A 16,774-nucleotide genomic window follows, 5' to 3' on the forward strand; every position below is an offset into this window, starting at 1 on the left:
TGTATTGTCGACAATCTGTGCTGGTTGACACCCCGATGAGAGCAGAGGCGTATTACAAGTTGGTGGCAAGCAAGGGGATCGTGTGGATTTGGCGAGAGAGGGGGTGGGTCGGGCCGGGTCGGGCTGGGGTGGTGGTGAATAGAGCGGAAGTAAGCGGCAAGGTTGCCAACTTTTGGGTGTGTTTGCTTCATTCCCCCCTCCGTTCCCCTCTCTCTCTCTCTTTTCATCCCCTACGTTTCGATTTCCCCTCCCCGTGAAAAATATCTCGAAGTGCGTAGTCTTCTTTCCAAAGGGGAATTCGCCTGCCAGTGCAGGGGACCGAAGCGAGGATTCCGCGGCGTGGGACTTTTTGTTGCGGCACCTCGGCACCTCGGTCCGGGGGCTCGGGGGCCCGGGGGCTCGGGGGCCTGGGGAGCTCGGGGGGCCTGGGGGGCTCGAGGCGGGGCCGGGCAGCTCGGACGGTGTCGGTGTCGATCAGACGGCCGCCATCCATCAAAGCCTTCAGCTGCCTTCGCTGCCTTCAGCGCGGTGCAGCCCCCGGTCGGTCCTCCGGCCCCGGAAATCGGTCGGACGTCGACGACGTCGTCGCGACGGGGGCCGCGAGGGGAGGGGCTCATGGTGCCTGGCCGTTTGGCGCGCTCGGCCTCTCAGACGGACGGGGTCGACGACGACCCCGCAGAAGGCAAGGCCACGCCTCCGCACAGTCGACCGGATCGTGGTCTTCGGGAGGCTGCGTGCCCGTCCCTTCCCTTCCCTCGCCCCGCCCGCAGCCCCGCTGCCCCGCGGTCGTGTGGCGAGCGCTTCATTTCGAAGCAGAGGCAGCCAGCAGACGGATTCCGAGAAACGTTTTCGGCACTCTGTCTCGCTCGCACTCATGGGGCGCTCCGTACAGGTGCAAGAGGGACAGAGCGACGAAACGACTCTCGGAATCAGTCTGCCGCGGCGAGGCCGCCGCTACGAGAGCCCAGACCGAACTAGGCGAGCAACTTCTTGACTTGAAAATTGGCGTTGCTAGACATTGCGGCCCTCCCACGCCTAGGCGCGCCTCCCCACCTTCCACGTCCACGTCCCAGTCCCGGCCGTCCCCCGTGTCCGGTCCGGTTCCTGCTGCAGCCCAGCCAGTGTGGATCGCCGGAGTGCGGCCGTTTTTCTCGGCCGGCTCCTCGGACGTGCCCTGCCGCCTGAAACCGAAGAATTGTTTCGTCGCTCTGTCTCCGTCGCATCCCTCCCTACGGAACGCCCGATGAGCGCAGCAAGAGAGACAGGGCGACGTAAACGTCCTTCGGCAGCGGCTGGCGTTTTGGAGGCCGTCGGCCCCGTCCGGCTCTCTGGCTGCACCTGCACTGTCTGTCGACTGTCTGCGTACCGGACCGGACCGCAGCGCCACAAGCTGCGCGAGGCCGCCAGAGCGGTAGAGCCGGCAGAGCCAGAGGCCCCGGCACGCCGCGCCGCCGTGACACGCCCGGACGCGACACGCCTCTGCATCCGGCGACAGCGCGGCGACAGCGCGGCGACAGCGCGGCGACAGCGCGGCCGGGTCGGGGCGGGACATGTGCCGGCAGTCACACTCACCTGCCATGCCCCCGGCACCCCCGGTAGTGCCCCACAGCCCCACAGCCCCACAGCTCCGCGCAGTGCGGCATCCCTCTACTCCCTTCGTGCGCTGGCGGCCCCTGGCGGCGGTCGCCCGGACTAGTCACAGGCAAGGGAGCAGAGCGAGCAGAGCGCGAAGCGGGTCCCGCGTCCCCGCCGCTTCCCGCCCCCACCGCCCCACCACCCCAGCCTTCCGCAGCCGGTGCGGGCCGGGCCGGCAGTTGCTTCCCAGCCCCGACCGAGCCGACGCGAGCCGCCCGACGCGGAGCCGCCCCGAGCCGCGCGACCACCGTCCGCTGTTCGCAGTAGCGCCGCGTTGCGCCGCGTGCCGAAGCTTCGCGACGACAAGCTGGTCATCGGCGTCTCCCTCAAGACCGCTCGTCGACAGCCACCCAGGGATTATTGTTGCCAGTGTCCGACGGATTACGACAGTGAAACAGTGCTTCGGTTCAGAGGGAGAAAGAGAGTGAGAGAGTGGTGGATTGAGGGGTGGTCGTGTGCAGACCGAGTGACGAGTGTAGTGAAGTGTTTTCATGTGACGTGCCCGCCGCAGCCCGCCGGCCGGCCTGCCTGCCTGCCTGCCACAGTCGTGGTGGGACGCGCAAGACCACCCGCGCCGTCGACACAGGGATGCCCTAGGCAACACAGAATTTCCGCAGCCGGATGTGAAAAGGTCAGTGCCGTTCGCAGCATGACGGAAAAATAATCTGTCCAATCTATCTATCAATCTATCTGTCCATCTTTTCCCGGACGGACAGCTTCCTTACTGCCACATGCCATCTCCACCCCGACCGTCCTCTCTCTCCCCAATACGTCCGGATCGACAGTTGTCTCTCGGCATATTTGAAGAGAGCGGCGCGTTCTTGGAAAATATCTGGGGGTTCCGCCAAATGAGTCCCCTCCGGTCCCCTCCGGTCCCCTCCGGTCCCCTCGGCACGCTTCACGCTTCGCAATGCGTCGCTGGCCGGATCGGCACGTTCCCGACTCGCCTCCCTGGGAAGAAGGCAAACGAGCCTGTTCGTCGCGGGGCGCGCGGGGCTCGGCGCCTTGCCCTTCCAAACGTGCAAAGCTCTACGACCAAAACTCCCACGGGCCACGGGGAGTCAGCCTGTTGGCAGTGGCGCCGACAAGCGGCAGAATCAAGTCGGGGCGCCTCGCGCCTCGCCTCGCCGGCCGAATGGACTTCGGTACAAGCCGATCTGTTGTCAAGTTTTTGCCTGATGTAGTTTCGCGAGCGAGTCCCTTGGACGCTACAGGTTTTCTCTGATAAACAAGTTTTTGTTCCGACCCATTGCTCCCCGCTGGGCTGGCCGGCAGGGCTGATTCCAAGCACTGCTTTCGTCGCTCTGTCTCTCTCGCACCTATGGGGCGCCCCGTGGATGTGCGAGAGAGACAGAGGGACGAAAGCAGTGATCGGAATCAGTCTGCTGGCGCCAGCTTCGCGGACTCTGCGGCCAAGGACCTCAAGGATGTGGCCCGGCGTTGTAGGATGGTCTGGCGGTGCGCGCGCTGCATCGGCGCGCTGCATCGTTGATGGCGGGAGCGCTTCCGCACAGCCTGCGCACTTTGATTCGGCACACTCTCGCGGGCCGCCGTCTCCGTTCCGCCGTTTCACGCTCGGGTCTCTAGGTTAAGCACGCGCCAGAAATAACGGCCGAAAGCGGCGGGGTCTTAGTTGAGGGAGAAGCGACATCCTGATTGCTGGGTTCGCCTTGCCTTCGCCTGCCAGCCTCAAGGCGAGCCTCAAGGCGAGCAGCGCACAGTGGGCCAGAAGACCGGTAGAGGCGGACAAAACTCTAAACGCGTTTTGAGCTCCAGAGTCTCTAAATGGGACTCGAACCGAACGTGTGATCCCACCAATGGATTGCTCTCCGAACGAGGAATCCATTGGTGGGGCCACACGTTCGGTTCGAGTCCTGCCTAGCGACTCTGGAGCTCAAAACGCGTCTAGAGTTTTGGCCGCCTCCACCGATCTTCTGGCCCACTGTGCAGCGTGGGCGAGACGGCTCCGTGTCCTGGATGTCCTTGCACGCCGTGCGAGGCGCGAGGCGCGAGGTGTCGCGCCGACATTGCCGTGGGGATTGGAATTGACGGTGCTGCCTTGCCGTCGTATCTTCTGTTACATTTATTATTAGATCAGTGGGCCGGGCGGCGGGCGCTAGCGTCCCTCGAGAGGTTTATCCCGAAATGCGGCAAAACTTTTCTGCGTGCGGCCTGTTCCTCCCCGGGCCGCGTCTTCCGGCTTGTCTACCGACGGGCCTCCGCCGTGTCGCACCGCGCCGTGCCCACCGCGCCTCGACTCGCCGCGCCGCCGCACCGCGCCCCACGCAGCCCGTCGCGACGTCCCCAGAGTGTCGACCGAAGCCCCTCTGCCTTGGATTCGTGAAAATAAAGCGTAAATGTCCCTCTCTGCTCCAAGGCTGTGAGGGAACGAGAGTGCCACTGAAAAGGTACACACACTGTCTGAAATTTTTCTGAAAGTGAAGTTGGTCCATGGCGCCCAAAGATGTTCTTTAAAACTAATATTTGGTGGCCTGGCTGGCAGAATGCACTCAAACTTGTGCGTGGAAATAAAACTTGGTATGTTTTGTGTAGAGCTTCGGAATTAGGGCACTGCTTGGCTCAGAGATGGAACGCCTCGCGGCAAGACAGTGAGAAACAAGAAGGGTTTCCGTCCGCCCTCCACCCACACCCCAAACCAAAGATTGCTTCTGCAAATAAGGCTAGCGGCCGGTGCTCACCCGCCCCGAAAGCTTCCCTCGCCTGCCCGCGGTGTTCAAGCCTGCGGCCGATGGTGCCCCTTCCTATGCGTCCTGGCGGTCGACTTCCGCCTGGCCGGGGTGGCGGTCGCGCGGCCCGCCTTGGCTCGGCTCGGCTCGGCTCGGCCCCCCAGAGCGCCGAGGACGTCCAGCAGACGGCCCTGTCGCTGCCCAAGTTCAAGGACCCGTGCAGCCACGCGCAGCGCCGCGCTGCTCTGCGCTCTGCCTGCCCGGCACGGCGCGGCACGGCCCCCGTCGCGCCGACTCAACTTTCCCGAGAAACATTATTTATCGCCCGCTTCCTCTTCCGGGCGTATCTTCGCTTTCGGGGAGTTGGCGGGGCGGGCCTGCAGTGTGCCCGCCTGTAGTGTGTCTGGCGGGGCGGGGCGGGGCCAGTTGCCGCTGCCACACTGTTGACGGAGAAACCAAGCCGCCAGTCAGCGAGGCGCTCGGAACGAAAATCGCGAATTTCGCGTGTCTAGTAAACGGCTAGAGTTGCAGGCGTTGCACGTGAGGCAACTTCATTTTTAAAGTAGACTTGTGATTTTCTTTACTTTGCGGGCCACGCTTGTGTAGCTTGCGGCGGGAGAGGGAACACGATGCTCGCTCGCGCGTCTCGCCACGCCAAGACCCTCCTCCCGGTGCACCCCGGTGTGGGGTCGGCTCGCGTGGTGCGTGGGCGCGGGGCGGCGGTGGGCGGCTCTCGGCCGATGATGGATGCACGTTAATGCGGAGGCGCCACCTGCTCGGCATGTCCGAGTGGACAGAGGGGCGGGGGACGGCGACGTGGGTGGCAGTGCTTGGCGGCCCCTCAGAGCGCCGAGTCCCACGTAGCCTCATTTCGCTCTTTTTATCTGCTCTCCCACAAACAGTTTACCTTTTTGAACCTTGCGAAGTGCATGCATGGTCCACGTTTTTCCGTGTCTGGGAGTGGCGAGCGGGGCGAGCGGCCGGTCCGACCCGGTCCAGTGAGGACGGCGCGGTGCGGGCCGTGCAGCCAGGCTCCGCGGTGGCTGACGAGCACCCCGAGCACCCCGCCCGGGAGGTGACCACCGTGACCACGCACCGGGATTGTTGCAGCCCCCCCCCCCTCAAGAACGGAGCCACCCCGCGGTGGACTTGATTGCGTGATTGTGGCTGATCTGCGAGGCGAGGCGCGATCGGCGCGCTGCACGCCGTGGCACGCCGTGCACGGATGGGAAACAAAACGGGAAACGTGAAAAAACGGCAACAAAGAAAGGAATAAAAAGGAGCATTGCGGGCCGCGGGGCGCCACGGACGGAAAGGGGGTGGGTGGGAGCGTCGGCCTGGACGGGCCGTGGAAGTTAAGCCCCGGGGAGGCCAGCCAGCACGGCCGGGGCGGCGCGGCGGCGCGGCGGTCAGTCAGTCGCACTGACTGCAGGGCCTGCAGGGGGAGCCACTGGGCAAGGCTGGCAAGGCTGGCCAGGCTGGCCAGACAGCCGGGGCTTTGGCCACGGAGCCCCCACCCGTCGCGTGGGCCATGGCCCGGTGGCGCCGGTGGCCGGCGTGTGAGCGTCCACACAATGCCGTTGTTTGGCCGGGACTGCCACCGGGACCTCCTCCGGGACCGCCACCGGGACCCGGGCGGGGTTGAGCAAAATGGTTTGATGTGGCGTGCTCTATTTGGTTAGGCCGCCGGCGGTGGCTTCAACGTTCAAGGCCCCCCCCCAACTGGCGGGTGCAAGCGAGCTTTTTCCAGCGAACGACACTCCACCCGGTTCCGGTTCGGCCGGTTCGGCCTTCGGAGCGTGACTGACACTGATGAAGCTGGGCTGGCCGGGCCGCGTAATGTGTTGCGCGTCGGGCCGGGCCGGGCCGGGCCGAGGTGCTTCCCGGCCTGGACTACCTCCACCTTCCGTAATTACACTGCAGACAAACAAACCAGGAGAGTTATGGCCGCCGCACGGAGGTCCCCGACCGTCACCCCCGCCACCCCGCCGGCACACCACTGTGGCCACGCCGGGCCACGCCCACCCGGGCCACCAGGGGCCGTCGCCGAGCGGGGCCGTCCTGCCGTCGATGTGGGCCGCGTCATTTGCATTCGCGTTGTCGGCGGCGGGGCGGGGCGGGGCCGCCGAGGTCCGTGTCGGGTCCGGCGACTGGCCATGGCCGTGGCTATGCCGCCGTGGGGCCGTCGATTATTCCATTAGGTTTGGCGGTTGCCGTGGACGGACGGGACGGGACGGGGTCAGCCGCTCTGCGCCCCTCTGCGCCCCACGCGAGGCCCTCCCCCCCTCCCCTCCCCCCCCCCCCCCCGCCCCGCCGCTCTCCCAGCCCACGGTGCGCGAGGCCTTCCCCCGGGCCGATTCCTCTCCCTCGCACCCCTAGGGGACGCCTCACGGCCTCACGGCCTCGCGCTGCGAGAGAGACAGAGCGACGAAAGCGCCGTTCGGAATCAGCCTGCTGGCGGCGGCTTCCTTTCCAACAAGCAACTTACTTTGGAAACAGTCCAGTGCACTGCTAACCAGGCGGTGCTTGCGAGGAGGCGCAGTGGGGGCACGTAGTAGTGCGGGGCAGCCACAAGCCCCCCCCCCCCAAAAAAAAAAAAAAAAAAAAAAGACACTTGGATGTCCCTCTAAGGATGACGAGCTGTGATGGTCATCAGAAAGGGGCTTCTGTCACAAAAATAAATTTAAACCGCTGCAATGACTTTGTTTCTGGTTTGGAGGTCATCCTGTAATCCTGGTCTCCTAAACACGGCGATGTTCCGGCATTTGGGGGCTCCCGACTCCGAACTGACCTGCTGTCGTTCTCGTCAACAATTTCCTTTGTGCGCTTATTGTTGCGAGCATGAGTCAGTCTCAAGTCATGCACCAAGTTGGGCACACGCGCTCCGCGTTCTGCGCAATGATGTCGCAAGCTGCCGTATATTTACACCTCGGTCTGAAAGGAGAAAGCGCCCAAGTTTGTCGGCAACTCGCGGACCGAAAAGGTACAAGATGTCAACTCTCAACATGGAACTGCCCTTGAACATGACGGCGGCGCGAAGGGGCGCCCTTCCGCGAAGGGCGCCGCCAGCTCAGTGAATGGGACAGATTGCCTTTTGTGTTGAAGCGGGGCGCCGCGCCGCGCCGTCCGTGTGGCCGGGCGATGGCGAAATATATGTGTGTGCGAAGCGATCCTGGAAACGGCTTGTCATTTACAGAAATAGATAGCGTAATATTAGTGGAATCTGTTCCGTGTGAGCGCGGCGCCCCGGGTCGGAGCGAGGGAGGGAGGGAGACAGAGAGGGCCAAGCTGTGTTGCAAATGGCGTGGAATATTATGGGCGTTTGACGGAGAGCGAGCGAGGGTGGCTTTACGCCCTTGACCACGCAGACCGCGGAAGCGTAGGGTAATTAGCAGTGGTGACGGAAGCGGCCGAGGGCCGAGCGGGGCCGAGCGGGGCCGAGCGGGGTGGAGGGCCGCGGAAGGGTTCGCCCCAAATATGTGTGCCAAACAAATGAGTCGGGGCCGGCGGGCTGGCGGCGTGGCGGGCTGGCGGCCCGGCCGGCTGGCGCAGGAGATTGGTTTTGCCAACGGAGGACCCCCTCCCGACTCTCGACTCTCGACTCTCGAGACTCTCGAGCGCGGCACCGCGGCCCGCTCTCTACCGTCGCTCGCCAGGCTACACTCTCGAAAATCTGCAACTCGTCACGGACCTTGCGTATCAAGTTTTTGTGTGATGGGATGGATGAATCAGTTTGTACCTTACATGCTCGATGTAGGTTTTTACTGTGTACGCTTGGTCACGCCGGGCGGCGCGCGGCGCGACAGCGGTGGCTCGGACACGAACCCCGACGGTGTTCTAGTAGAATACAGATGTTGAGCCAAGCGTATTGCTTTCGCTATGGTCAGGGCCGGAGAATTCTCGTCCCTGAGGATAGAGAATACCTTTGCCTTACCTTGCGTGTTCTCTGAGGACAAGCCTCACTCTTTTTGGATGAAATTGAAACGTGAGGGGAAGTTGTTTTTTTGCCTGCTGACAGTTGCCTATGCCAGTCTGGTAGCGCTAAAGGATGCAGTGGCCGTCGGTGACGGAAGGTTGGTACCATCCATCGCAGGGCCTTGCTACAGGCCTCCGTGGAGGAGAAGAGGGCGGGTTGGCCTTGGGGTTGGCAGTGGGTCGGCCCGTCGGCCCGTCGACCTGGTGGGGCTGCGGCAAGGTGACTGCTCCGCCGATTTAAATGTGAAGCGCGCCGCCGGCTGCGGAGCTGCGGAGGGAACGGGGTTCTCTGCGGGGCGTGGCGTGGCGTGGCGTGGCGATGCCCTCCGCCTCTTGGTACGCACCAAAGCCAGAAATTTCCCAAAGGCGTCTGGCGGCGCGAGTTCCGCTACCACTCCAGATCGCTGATATTGCGGGCCGCGGCGTGGCGTGGCGTGGCGCGGCGGGGCGGGGCAGGGTGGAGTCTGGGCCGCGCGATGCATATTGCATAGCCTCTGACGCCCCCGCCCCGCCCCGCCACACCCCGCCCCGCCCCGCCCCGCCCCGCCCCACCCCGCCCTTCGCAGGCTTGTAGTTACCTTGGCATGTACCGCAATGGAGGCGGCCGGACCTAGTTTCGACCGCGCCTGACCTGCAGAGCGATTTCGAAGGCAGCCTTCGTCTCTCTGTCTCTCTCGCACTCATAGAGCGTTCCACCTCGGTGCGAGAGAGACGAAACGCTGTGCGAAAGCAGCCTTCTGCCCAGCTGGCCGGGCCGGGCCGTGTCCTTCTCGGGCCGAGGTTCGACCGAGTCAAGCAGTTCGAACGCGGCACCTGGTTCAGGTCGGCTCAAGCTGCAGTGGCGCGGCGGAGAGGGAGGCACTGTGTCGGGCTCCTCCCTACTCTGTAGGTGTGGCCGCGACGCCGCGACGCCGCGACGCTGCGAGACACGTCCTGATTCATCCGTCGCGACCCTGTTTGCCAATCTAGCCACGCGCTCCACTTTCAGCCCCTGATGCACCCCATTTGTCCCCCACCCCTTCCCTTTCTTTGCCAGCTCAATCTTACCACGCCACCCCCTGACCCGCCCGCGCCCGCCGCCTGCTGCCAGCGGCGTAGTGAACTCGCCCATTTCCGCGGGGATGCCTGCCTTGGGGCCCGGGCCGGCCGGGGCCCACTCCACTGTAGCTGCATTTGCATCAACCCCTGCGATCCGGGAAGAGCGAGTACGGGGCAGGGCGGTGAACCGGTGTCGCTCAGTCTACTCTAGGGCTCTAGTCGAGACTACAAAGCCAAGCCGGAGCTCGTGGCCGTGGCAAGACAAGCTGGCAACAAAGGGCATCGGGCACCGGTTGGCCGCGTGGTCGGCGCACTGACGGACCGATGGGGTTCTGCGTGTCGCGGCGTCGCGCCTCAAGACTCGCTCGCGTCGCGCTCAAAGAGGTTCCAGTGTGGCGGTCTACATAACCCCTTCCGGGGGGGGGGGATTTAGGCCTTTATCCTGACTGGTCATACTGCGAGTGGGAGCATGCAGCCGCTTGAGGTTCCTCTCCGCCGAGATAAAGTGTCACTTTAGTAAGGACGGCCATGTCTCGTTTTGCAGTGGAGGCGGGCATGTGTCGGACCCGAAATGGCATGGTCTAGCCCGTAATGGTAATGGGAGGAGAACGCCTGCAGGGCGGGCCGGCCCGCCACGCGCTCGTGCGCTGGCTTGCCTACCCGGCGGACTGCAGGCGGCGTGGCGGGGCGTGGCGGGGCGTGGCGGGGCGTGGCGGGGCGTGGCGGGGCGTGGCGGGGCGTGGCGGGGCGTGGCGGGGCGTGGTGGCGGGGCGTGGCGGGGCGTGGCGGGGCGTGGTGCCGCCCGGGTAGCGAGGGAGTAACCACCCGAGAAATCCTGTGTTCCCTGGAGCCCTTGAAATCTCTAGAAATCCGAAATCTTTCCCCCAAAAGACCAAAAACAAGCAGATTTTAGGCGTAAAATTGGACGACATCTTGCGAAATCCGACGCAATTTCTTGCCTTTAGTGTGTCCCCAAACATCGAACGTGGTTTCCCCCTCGCCGGGTAGGCACCAGGAGGCACGCCGCGGCGCTGCGCGGCCACCGCTTGCATCCCGCGGCCCGCGGCCCGGCCGGTCTCCAGTCGCAGCGGCTGAGCCGTTAGTCAGGGAGGAGCGACGTAGCCGAAGATCAATGGAAACAAATGTATCGTCTCCCACCCGGCTGGAGAGGGGGATCGGGCCGGACTTCGGCCCGGGGAACCGGCCGGTGGCGGGGGCTGGCGGGGGGCTGCAGGTGCGGCCGACAGGCAGCCGGGGACGGGTGGCAGGGGAGGGGGGCGGGGAGGGTCTCTTTAACAAATTATCCCGAGTCTCTGCTTGCCGGATTGCACCCGCCAGTTTAAGGCCAATGCGCCCCCCAGCCTCGCCTACTGCCGCCACTCCGCCCCCTCCTCCGCCCCCTCCTCCACCCCTCTTCCCCTCCCCTCGCCCCCTCTGCCTTTTCTGCTCTGCGGAAACGCCCCGCCGGTCTCAAGTTTTCCTCCGAACAAGCAAACAGCACTGGTAGTGGCGCCACGTTTGTTTCGACTGCCTAGCGCCTCGCTAGCCGCGCTAGCCGCGCCGGTCCCAAGCTGGCTGAGGAACGCCTAATTTTTTTCTTTTTTTAGCAGATGATACCTTCACCACACTTGAAACATACTTAAAAATACTGTACACATGATGGTGTCAGCGTGCTTTTACTCTCGAGTCCAGAAACCAAGCGCGTATCCTAACAATATAATAGGGGCTGGCCGCCGGGGCGGGCTGGTGTGTCTGGCTGGCTGGCTGGCGGTGAGGCGCAGCCTGCGCGGACCCCCCTACCCCCCCCCCTCGCGCGCGACGGCCCGCGCGCAACATTGACAATCCCCCACTTGGCTTTTGGTCTGCCTTATACGGTTTTTGATTTGCCGCATACGGTTTTTTGTTTGCGTATACGGCTTTTGGTCTGCCTCATACGGTTTTTGATTTGCCGCATACGGTTTTTTGTTTGCCGTACACGGCTTTTGGTCTGCCTCATACGGTTTTTGATTTGCCGCATACGGTTTTTTGTTTGCCGTATACGGCTTTTGGTCTGCCTCATACGGGTTTTGATTTGCCGCATACGGTTTTTTGTTTGCCGCATACGGCTTTTGGTCTGCCTCATACGGTTTTTGATTTGCCGCATACGGTTTTTTTGTTTGCCGTATACGGCTTTTGGTCTGCCTCATACAATTTTTGATTTGCCGCATACGGTTTTTTGTTTGCCGTATACGGCTTTTGGTCTACCTCATACGGTTTTTGATTTGCCGCATACGGTTTTTTGTTTGCCGTATACGGCTTTTGGTCTGCCTCATACGGTTTTTGATTTGCCGCATACGGTTTTTTGTTTGCCGTATACGGCTTTTGGTCTGCCTCATACGGTTTTTGATTTGCCGCATACGGTTTTTTGTTTGCCGTATACGGCTTTTGGTCTGCCTCATACGGTTTTTGATTTGCCGCATACGGTTTTTTGTTTGCCGTATACGGCTTTTGGTCTGCCTCGTACGGTTTTTGATTTGCCGCATACGGTTTTTTGTTTGCCGTATACGGCTTTTGGTCTGCCTCATACGGTTTTTGATTTGCCGCATACGGTTTTTTGTTTGCCGTATACGGCTTTTGGTCTGCCTCGTACGGTTTTTGATTTGCCGCATACGGTTTTTTGTTTGCCGTATACGGCTTTTGGTCTGCCTCATACGGTTTTTGATTTGCCGCATACGGTTTTTAGCAGATGATACCTTCACCACACTTGAAACATACTTAAAAATACTGTACACATGAAGGTGTCAGCGTGCTTTTACTCTCGAGTCCAGAAACCAAGCGCGTATCCTAACAATATAATAGGGGCTGGCCGCCGGGGCGGGCTGGTGTGTCTGGCTGGCTGGCTGGCGGTGAGGCGCAGCCTGCGCGGACAATGGCACCCCCTACCCCCCCCCCCCCTCGCGCGCGACGGCCCGCGCGCAACATTGACAATCCCTCTCCGCCTGCCACGTCTCAAAGGGTGGGTGACTCGGGCAGACTTTGGCTCTGCTCAGCTCGTGCCGGCTTCGGCGCCAGCTCGGCCTCGTTCGTTGAATGAGATTTTAAGAACTATCTTTGGAATGAGCCCATACTAATGAGCCCAGAAGAAAACCAAACGAGTATCATCTGCTTTCATTAACGTTCGTTGAATGAGATTTTTTCTTTGGGAAATGGAGGCAGTCCGTCATGCAACGTGCCAGGGTAGAGGCTGGGCCGGGCGGCCTCAATGCCAGCAGTGCCCTTGCTACCGAACCGGCCCGGCCCGTGTGTACGGACCGCCCATTTTGCCTGAGTTAACCCTGTCTGTACACACGCTTGATTAGGTGCAGGTCAGTCGGAAAAATGCCCTCCGTCTGTCTGTCTGTCTGTCTGTCTGTCTGTCTGTCTGTCTGTCTACGGCAAACGACCCAGCCCAGACACTACCACACGCGCAACACACGAGGCCCACACTGGCACCATTAAAGGCGATTGGGGCGGGTTGGTGTCGTCGGCCAGCGCGTCTTCTTCGACTCGTGACGCCAAGCGACCGTCCGCCCCGCCCTCAGGGCACTTCGAAGCACAAGAACTGGGTGTTACTGTCTTTTTGCGCCAAGTATATGTTCCCGAAAGTCGTAGGGTGAACACACAGTAACGTAGTACCGGTGCGTCATCGACATAAAACCACTCGAGAAAATCATTAAAAAACTGTATTATGAAGCTTGACGCCACGGACAGCCCTGGCTGAATACTCTCGGACGCGGGGGAGGCTTTGGCGGGGGAGTGGAGGGGGAAGGGGTCGGCAGAATGGGGCCCTTGATATGCGCGACTCTGCCTCCGCCACCTGGAATCGGCGTGCCGGCCTCGGCGGCCTCTGGCTGCGGTGCGCAATAAAGGCCACAATGCCTGCGCCGAAGGCCGAGGCCGGGCCGAGGCCGGGGCGGCAGGGGCGGGCGGGGCGCGGCCTCGCACGGACAGCCCCACAATGGGCCGGTCGGCGCGGCGGGGAGCGGGGGTGCTGGCGCTGTGCTGGCGCTGGCACTGGCGGGGCTCACCACTAACTGCGAGCGCAGGCCGGCAGGCCGCCTCCATTCCTCTTGCTTCCTCTGCAGGTAATCGAGCCAGGCCGGGCGTCCCCGGGCGTCCCCGGGCGTTCCGGGGCGTTCCGGGGCGTTCCGGGGCGTTCCAGGGCGTCCCCGGCCGCCTGCAGCACTGGGCGATCGAGGCACCGCGCAGTGCCCCGCCCTACAGGAGAGCCCGCCCCGCCCCGCGCGACGGGGTGACGCACGCACCTCGTCTCAAACTTTATGCTGATAGTTTGTCTTTTCCCTTGTCTTTTTTTTTCCTTTTAAGGTGCAGCGTGCGGCGGAGCGCGGGGGAGTCTGCTGCCTGTGACAAAGTATCTCCTCCCCCTCCCCGCCGCCGGCCTCTTCCTTTTGTTGACAGTGATGCACCGGCGGACGCGCAAACGAGGCGCTACCGGCGGCGCGGCCATGGCGGCCATGGCGGCGCGCTATGCGAGACCGCAGTGTCTCTTGCCAAATATTTATCCTGAGTGGCGTGCGTCCGTGCGTGTTTGTGTGTGTTGGTGTGGCGGTGTGGTGCCGTCCCGTTCCACGCCGACAGCGTGCCGGCAGCGCCACTCATCAGCCGCCGCCGCCGACGGCCACACGGCGCCACACGGCGCCACACGGCCATCGCGCAATAGACGACTTGAGCTAGGCGAAAGAAGAGGAAGAAAATACCTTCCCGAACATGGCGGCCGGCCCCTCATTGGTCCTAGCAGACGACGGCGGCCGTCCGCCATGTTCGGGAAGGTATTTTCTTCCTCTTCTTTCTCCTAGCTCAAGTCGTCTATTAGAGAAAAGCGGCCCAGCAGACGGGTTCCGAGACCGAGAGCCGCTTCCGTCGCTCTGTCAGGGATGCGAGAGCGAGAGGGAGAGAGAGAGAGAGAGGCAGAGCGACGGAAACGACTCTCGGAATCAGTCTGCTGGTGCTGGTCCGCCGTGCTGGTCCGCCGTGCCGGTCCGCCGTGCCGCCGTTCGGGGTGAAAAGAAAGCGGAGGAAGCGGGTCCCGCCGGGGAAAATGAAAACAGCAGAGCGCTGCGCTGTGCTGTCTGCCGCGACAGTGTCGCGTCGGGCCGTCGGCGCGCCGGCCGGGACTCAAAGGGCTGCAATTGGCCGGATGGGCCTCGCCGCCGCGCCTGTGCCAGTGTGCCAGTGTCCCAGTGTGCACAGCAACAACGCGCCGGGCCGGGTCGCCCCGTACCGGTCGCCTCTCCCTGCCTTGATCGCCGCTGGCTTCGGTGGGGGTGGGGCCGGTGGGGTGCAGGCCGCCCAGGGCCGCCCCGGCACGTCGATGCCACTCTGTGCGTGCGCCGCTGCGACGCGCCTGCTGCGGACTTGTTGGCAACTTAGGCCCGTTACCCGCAGCCCGCGACACGCCCCCCGGAATTAGTCCCTTGTAGTTGTTGTTGTTGTTGCTGTTGCTGGGATGATGCCTGCGCGGGGAATCTTAACTCGTCAACCAGCGCCTCTGACACGCCCCGCACGTTCGGCGACGTGTGTGGGCACACTGCGGGCCGCCTGCCTGTCCGGCCTCGGCGGCCTCGTGGACGTTGAGGCCTCGGTAAGCCATTTTGACGCCGTTTCGACGGGGGACGGGGGCGTGACGGTGGCCGGGCGAGGCGTGGTGCAGTGTAGGCTCGCCGCGCCGCACGCCCCCGTCGGCGTGGCGGTGGCAGAGCACTGCACGCAGCTCAGTGGGGCTCGGTGGAGTAGGCGCGCCCGCCCCCGCGGCCCCCGCGGTACCATCGGAGCTCCATTTTAATGGGTGTCTTTCGGGCGAGACGCGTCGCGGCCTTGCCCGCGGCAGTATAAAAGAAAGTGGGCGACGGCGGCCCTTCGGTGCCCTACGGTGCAGCCCCCGGCGGGGCCCTACAGTGCCCCGGATGGCCTGATGGCCTGATGGTACCCCATCATATTCACTTCGTTTTCCGATAACGGCTGCGCGCTGCGCGCTGCGCCCGCCCGCCACCCAACCGCAGCGCGCCGCCTGCCCGCCCGAGCGTGCGATGGCGTCTAGTCGGAGTGGTCGTTCGCGGATAATGGCAGATTCACCTGCAAAAGGGAGATATATCCGGCGCCGTGCCGTGTCCTCCCGCAGCGTCCCGCAGCGGCCCGGCTGCCCAGGGCCGAATTAGCCCGGCTCCTGTGGTTTCGTCTCTCTTCCGTCCTTGCCGCCCTCGCGGGGCGTCGCGCGGTGCGAGAGCGACGAAGCGCTCAAACGGGCCGTCCGACGCGGCACGTGAGCCTCTGTGGGTCTTCATGCGGGACGCTCCGATGCTCTCTCTCCTCGTCGCATTGGAACGCCGCCGCGCCAGCCGTCTCTCCCTGGGGGTGATTAGAGTCGTCACGGACTCGCATGAATGGACTCAGGTGCGGGGCGGGGCGGGGCGGGGGGCGTGGCGGGGCGGGCGGGCGGGGCGGGGCGTGGCGGGGCGGGCGGGGCGTGGCGGGGGGGTGGCGGGCGGGCGTGTGGGGTGGGGCGGGGCGGGGCGTGGCGGGCGGGGCGGGCGGGGCGGGGCGGGGCGGGCGGGGCGTGCGGGGGTGGCGGGGCGGGGCGGGGCGTGGCGTGGGGGCGGGGCGGGAAGCGGGAATGTAACCGACATCGGGAAGCCATTATATGACGAGAGCCATTTCGCGCGGCCTCCCCGCACTCCCCGGGGTATCGCCGTGTGTGGCGTGGCAGGGCGTGGCAGGGCGTGGCGTGGCACTGTGGCACCCCGCGTTATACGAGGGCATGAATCTCTCCCGGGGGAATCCAGCCCAGCAGACGTCTTGCAAGATTTACACTGTCCGCCAGTTTATTGTAATTGTCCCGCCCGCGATATACCTTTTCCAATTTACGAGGAGATCGCGCGGCCGAGGCGCCGAGGCCCGCGTCGTGTTTACGGCCTCATTTCCGGCGAGGAGGCCGGCCGGGCGCGCGGCGCAGGTCGCGGGTTCGAGACCGCGTGGGGGCGTTGACGCGTCCCTCGCCATTCTGTTTTTTTTTTCGAATTACTTTTTGCGACCGAGCACGACGACGTCCTGCTCGGCTGGGTGGGTCCCCCAGTGGGTCCCCCAGTGGGTCCCCCGGTGCAGGCGGTGGGTCACGTGACTGTCACGTGACTGCGATGCCGCGTGGGGGTTGACGGGGTAGCCCCTGGGCCTGCGGCGAGGCCTGCGGGGCGCGTCTTCGGCGGCCGACCTACTGCCAGCGGGGAATAAGTGGGACCGGGGAACGCACTTCTGCGGAAGGACGCCGGTGCTGGCAGCGGCTGGCAGCGGCTCGTGGTCTGGCTGGCGGTGGCTGGCGGTGGCCGTGGCTGCGAATGAGGTTTGATTTATGAGCGCGCGGAGTGCAGGCGGCAGCGCGGCGGCGCGGCGGGCGTGAGGCCTTATTC

General features: G+C 63.9%; 1 protein-coding gene across 1 annotated transcript in view; it reads left to right on the plus strand.

The window, feature by feature from the left end:
- The first annotated feature begins 1,841 nt into the window (after positions 1-1,841).
- Positions 1,842-16,774, plus strand: part of LOC117650233 (leucine-rich repeat-containing protein 24-like) — a 165,251-nt gene continuing 150,318 nt past the window's right edge. Inside the window, exon 1 of the mRNA XM_034393480.1 lies at positions 1,842-2,266. The gene's annotated coding sequence lies outside the window, so the exon portion shown is untranslated. The remainder of the gene's footprint in view (positions 2,267-16,774) is intronic.

The sequence above is a fragment of the Thrips palmi genome, unplaced genomic scaffold (assembly GCF_012932325.1).
Source record: "Thrips palmi isolate BJ-2018 unplaced genomic scaffold, TpBJ-2018v1 HiC_scaffold_5, whole genome shotgun sequence".
Taxonomy (NCBI): Eukaryota; Metazoa; Arthropoda; class Insecta; order Thysanoptera; family Thripidae; genus Thrips; species Thrips palmi.